Genomic DNA, 6,345 nt, shown 5'->3' on the forward strand with positions numbered 1-6,345 from the left:
GTCTGTGTTATTTTGGAAGAGAGAACCTCAAGTGAGGAAAAGCATCCCTCAGACTAGCCAGTGGGCATGCCTGTGGGCTATTATTATTGTTATTACTATTACTATTATTATCATTATTAATTGTTGACGTGGGAGGTCCCAGTCTGTTGGGTGTAGGGCTACCCCTCAGCAAGGTTGTCTTGTGTGGCATAAGCAAGCAGACTGAGTCAGCCTTGGAGGGAAAACAAGAAAGCAGCATTCCTCCATGGCCTCTGCCTCAGCCCCTGCGTCCAGGTTCCTGCCTTCAGATCCTGCCCTGCCCTGTCTAAGTCATGAAAGTGTAAGATGAAATAAAGCCCTTCCTCTCTGAGATGGTCATGATGTTGGTCACTGTAATAGAAAATAAGCTAGGACAGATGGTATCCGGTGCGGTGTGGTGTCTGTGATGACACCTCTGCCACAGAACGCAGGGTTAGACAGATGTGAGCCAAGGGTGGCCCTGCTGCACGTGTAACTCTCCAATGCCCATCTGCAGAGAAAGGCTGGTGGATCTCAGTTCTTAGGTACATACATCGGTAGTCCATAGGTACCATTATGTACACATACAACTGTAGTTGAGGTCAGCATCTTACATGTAGGGTCTGATAAGGTGTGACATTACACTTGCAGGCTCTTATCACTCATGTAGGTGATATCACTCATGTAGGTATTTAGAATAATTTCAAAGCTATATAGCAAAACAATTTGCCATTGAAATAAAACAAAAGGTAATTTAAAAGTATTGTAATTGTGGCTGGAGAGTTGGTCCAGTGGTTAAAATTTTTGTTCTGTATGTGGGAAGACTAGAATTTGGGCCCCTAGAACTCATGCATAAAGCAGTGCAGGAGCCCATCTGCAGTCTAACTGCAGTCCCAGCACACACCTGTAATCCCAGCACACACCTGTAATCCCAGCACACACCTGCAATCTCAGCACACACCTGCAATCTCTGCACACACCTGTAATCTCAGCACACACCTGTAATCCCAGCACACACCTGTAATCCCAGCACACACCTGCAATCTCAGCACACACCTGCAATCTCAGCATATACCTGTAATCTCAGCATATACCTGCAATCCCAGCACACAAAGACAGGTGGTAGCCCACCTGAAATCATAGCACACACCTGCAACACTAGACCACAAAGCCAGGTGCTAGACGCCTGCAATCCCAGCACACACTTGTAATCCCAGCACATACCTGTAATCCTAGCACATACCTGCAATCTCAGCACACATCCCAGCACACACCTGCAGTCTCAGCATACACCTGCAATCTCAGCACATACCTGTAATCCCAGCACATACCTGCAATACCAGCTCACACCTGTAATCCCAGCACACACCTGTAATCCCAGCACACACCTGTAATCCCAGTACACACCTGTAATCCCAACACATACCTGCAATCCCAGCTCACACCTGTAATCCCAGCACACACCTGTAATCCCAGCACATACCTGTAATCCCAGCATATACCTGCAATCCCAGCTCACACCTATAATCCCAGCTCACACCTGTAATCCCAGCACACACCTGTGATCCCAGCACACACCTGTAATCCCAACACACACCTGTAATACCAGTACACACCTGTAATCCCAACACAACTGTAATACCAGTACACACCTGTAATACCAGCACACACCTGTAATACCAGCATATACCTACAATCCCAGCACACACCTACACTCTCAGCACACACCTGTAATCCCAGCACACACCTGTAATCCCAGCACACACCTGTAATCCCAGCACACACCTGCAATCTCAGCACACACCTGTAATCTCAGCATATACCTGCAATCCCAGCTCACAAGGGGCAGAAACAAAGGCTCCCCAGAGCCTCAGAACATACTATGACACCAACCTTCATCCTCCATGTGGAATATGTGGAATGCACACACATGTCACACACATGCAAAAATATTATCACTATAATACAGTAATGTACAAAGTGACAAAACAAGACTTAATGAACAAAAAATGTATCTTGCAATTCACAATCTATTTTACTCTTTTAAATGTAAAAACTTCAAATAAGCACCCCGCGAAGTCACAGAGAAAGGCTCCGTCGAGTCCTGTTTACAATGGCTCTTCATTAGAAACCCATGGTTTAAACCCAAGAACATGTTGTGTCAAAGAGAAGCAGAAAAACAGCAAAGAGACTGTGAGCCACTCCAGAGCATCCCAGACTCCCTGAATGAACCTGTGTCCTTGAGTCCTTGAGTGTCAGGGTCTAGCTCGGTGACTGAGGTTTCTCCATGTCCATGTCCATGCAAACCCAACCTTTACTAGGTGCTAAGAAGTTAACATGTGCTTATTTGAGTCTAACGTGAGTTATTAAAACTCCATAGTAAGTTCAGCAATCATTAGGTCGTGACTATTTTATGGAGGGTGCTGCTTAGAGTCATTTGCATGTGGAAATAATCAAATGTGGACTGACTCTGATTTGTTTTTTAATCATGTTTAAACCTTCGACAGACCATCCATCACATGATTGTCTAAGCCAGAGCTGAATGGCCACACTCCCATCCTTGGTACTCCACTGGGTGGTGGGTTTATACAGATTGGCAGTGTCTTAGTGGTGAAGGAGAATTGATGGGGCAAAGGAGAGGAGAGGAGAAGAGACACACACACACACACACACACACAGAGAGAGAGAGAGAAAGAGAGAGAGAGAGAGAGAGAGAGAGAGTGCTTACAGGGTTAGGTCTCTGAGCAGACAGGGCCCAGGAGGAGTGAAGGGCACTGGCTGACTTAGGTCAGAGTTCAGTTCAGCAAAGGGAAGGCATGGCCAGCACAGAGGGGTCAATGCTGTCTGCATGCATAGGGTGCTGTGTCTTAGTTCCTTTTTCAACAGTGGATCTGAGTTCATATACTCTTCAGCATAGACAGCTGTGTGAGTTTCATAAGCAGCCCTTCTTTTATTTTATTATTATTATTATTATCATTACTATTATTATTATTATTTATTTTATTCAATACCAAACGTTGCCCTCCTCCTGGCCTCTCCCTTTCACATGTGAGAGGATGCTCTCCCACCCCCGGGTACCCCCACCCCTGCGGCAACAAGTCTCTGAAGGACCAGGCGAATCCTCTCCCACTGAAGCCAGACATGGCAGCCGTCTGCCACACACGGCCAGGGGCCTCGGACCAGCCTGTGGATGCGCTCTGGTTGGTGGCTGAGTCTCAGGGAGCTCCTAGGCGTCAAGGTGAGTTGACACTGTTGGTTTTCCTGTGGGGTTGCCGTCCCCGTGAGTTCCTTCAGTCCTTCCCCTCACTCTTCCACTGGGATCCTGACCTCAGTCAATGCTTGTCTGTGAGTATCTACATTTGTCTCAGTCAGCTGCTGGTAGAGCCTCTCAGAGGAAGCCATACTAAGGCTCCTGTCTTCAAGCACAGCATAGCATCGGTAATAGTGTCAGGGTTTGGTGCCTGCCCGTGGGATGGATCCCAAGTTGGTCTGGTCACTGGTTGGCCATTGTTTCAGTCTCTTCTCCATTTGCCCCTGCATTTCTTTTAGACAGGAACAATATTGGGTCAAAAATTTTGAAGGTGGGTCAGTGTCCCCATCTCTCTATGGGGTCCTGTCTAATTACTGGGTGTGGTCTCTTCAGATTCTATATCCCCACTGTTGGGCATTTAGGTTAGAGTCACTCACATTGAGCTCTGGGGGTCTCCTCTGTCCCAGGTCTCTGGGACTTTCTAGAGCTCCCCCAACCCCCAACTCACAGTAGTTGCATATTTCCATTCATTCTCCTGGTCCTCTGGGCTTCTCTCCTGTCTCCCCCAATACCTGATCCTGACCTATTCTCCCCCTCCCCTCTCCCATCTGGTTCCCTCTGCTTCCCATGGCTATTTTGTTCCCCCTTCTAAGTGGGATTGAAGTGTCCTCACTTGGGCCTTCCTTTTTATTTACCTGCTTTGGGTTTGTGGATGTATCCTGGATATTCTGTACTTTTTGGCTAATATCCACTTATCAGTGAGTATATTTCATGAATGTCTTTTTGTGTCTGGGTTACCTCACTCAGGATATTTTCTAGTTCCATCCATTTGGCTGCAAAATTCATGTTGTCCTCATTCTTAATAGCTGAATAGTATTCCATTGTGTAAATGAACCACATTCTTTGGTTGAGGGACATCTGGGTTTCTTCCAGTTTCTGGCTATTACAAATAATGCTTATAAGCAGCCCTTCTAACTGTCTGGCTCTGGCTTTATTTTCTTGGAAATGTTGGTCACTCCTTCAATATGAGTTCTTTTGTGGCATCAGTGCTTGACTACTTGTATAGTTAGGTGTGAATGTTCCCATGTGTTTGAATAATTGGCACACAGCTGATGGTGCTGACTGGGGAAGTTGTGGCATGTTTAGAAGGAAAGGCCCCAGTCGGAGGCAGTGGGTCACTATGGGCTGTGTCATGAGGATTAGGTCACCTGGCTTCTGACTGGCTCTGTTGTAAACTCTTGGACATGAGCCCCAGCTGCCATGCCCTCACCTTGTTCAGAAGACAGCCATGCTAAGGTAGACTGGGTCTCCTCAAACCTTAAGTCACATAATTCTCTCTTTAGTTATTTCTGACAAGTATCAGTGAGAAAAGTTGGCTTACCAACTACACTGACTCAGACAAGGGCATCCTTATGACCTTGAAACTGAAATTAACCATTCCCTCTAAGGAGGATAAATAATGGGCAAGGTCTCAGGCAAGGTTTCTATTCCTGCACAAAAATCATGACCAAGAATCAAGTTGAGGAGGAAAGGGTTTATTCAGCTTACACTTACACATTGCTGTTGATCAAAAAAGGAAGTCAGGCCTGGAACTCAAGCAGGTCAGGAAGCAGGAGCTGATGGAGGGATGTTCCTTACTGGCTTGCTTCCCCTGGCTTGCTCAGCTTGCTCTCTTATAGAACCCAAGAGCACCAGCCCAGGGGTGGCACCACCCACAAGGGACCCTCCCCCTACTTGATCACTAATTGAGAAAACGCCCCACGGCTGGATCTCATGGAGGCATTTCCTTACTTGAAACTCCTTTCTCTGTGATAACTCCAGCCTGTGTCAAGTTGACACACAAACCCAGCCAGTACAGTATCTCTGATTTGTGAATGTTCTAGATCTCAGTCTCCCTGTCCTTTCTGGGAGATGATGCTGCAGGCTTGGGAGAGGAGGAAGGTGGCCCCTAGCTGTGGCACTTGTGAGGGACGGGGGTGGTGGCTAGCTGTGGTAATTGTCCTTTTCTTCAGTGCTTTATTTTGATATTTTGACGGTGTTCAGGGCGAGCTTCACGCAGAGGTCTGAAGTGCCGTGAAGGGGACAAGAAAAGAGCATCTCTTAGAGTGGCGTGGTTAAATGCCAAGAGCCGGCCTCTCCACTGGGCGAGTCTGAGATATTCTGAAACACTTTTCAAAGGCTTTGCTAAGTACTCGTTGTTGGAAAGGACACACTCTGTTAGGCTTGCCTGGGATCAGAGACAGCTGTGCTTGGGTTGCCAGCTAGCCGGTGCTTGCAGCTGCCTTTTAATTTCTCTCCTTCTTTGGTGGGCAGCCAAGCCCTTAACCCTGCATCTCCCTGAGGCTTTGGGGGTCTTCTTTTTCTTTCTACTTCAGGTGTTTGACACCAGCCACTCAGATCTCATCCTTGGATGCTGCTTCTCAAATGGAGTTGTGTCTCCACAGTCCAGAATCCTCAAGCAGTGTCTTGGCCTCCAGTGTTGTTATCCTGTGTTCTGTCCTGTAGTGGGTGGGAGGTATAGCCTGTACCCCACTCTGTGCTCTGTGTTGTAGTAGGAGGGGTACCCTGCACCCTGAGCTCTCTGCTGTAGTGGATGGAGTGCACAGGCCAGCCTCAGCTGTAGCAGCAGATGGCCCTGCTTCTCTCCAATCCCAATCCTCAGGCTTTGAGTCACCTGGACCATTCTTCCTTGAGCCTCCATTTGTCTCTTACATTCCAGTCTAGGGGTCCTGCCCTAGGAAACCTTGCTGGAATTTCCTATTCAGGTTACCTGGTCCTCATAAGTGATTTTTTTAAAATACTAGCCACATAATGTTGTAATTATTTGCTTTTTTTTTTTTTCTTACCTCATTCTGCCTGGAGTTTGATTGGGGAAGTTCAACCACAAGTGATTTTCTATTTTGTGGGAAGACTCACATACTATAACAGGCTCCCAGACATTAGAAGGACCCAGACTTTAGCGCAACTGACTCCATGATGGACATGTCATCCAGGTTATAAAACTCAGCACACAGACAGCACCACCTGCCAAGATGAAAACCAAGGCCTAATCCATCGAAACCCATGGTTCTGGGACCACTTCTCAATCACTGACCTCG

Source organism: Apodemus sylvaticus, chromosome 6 (assembly GCF_947179515.1).
Source record: "Apodemus sylvaticus chromosome 6, mApoSyl1.1, whole genome shotgun sequence".
NCBI classification, from domain to species: Eukaryota; Metazoa; Chordata; class Mammalia; order Rodentia; family Muridae; genus Apodemus; species Apodemus sylvaticus.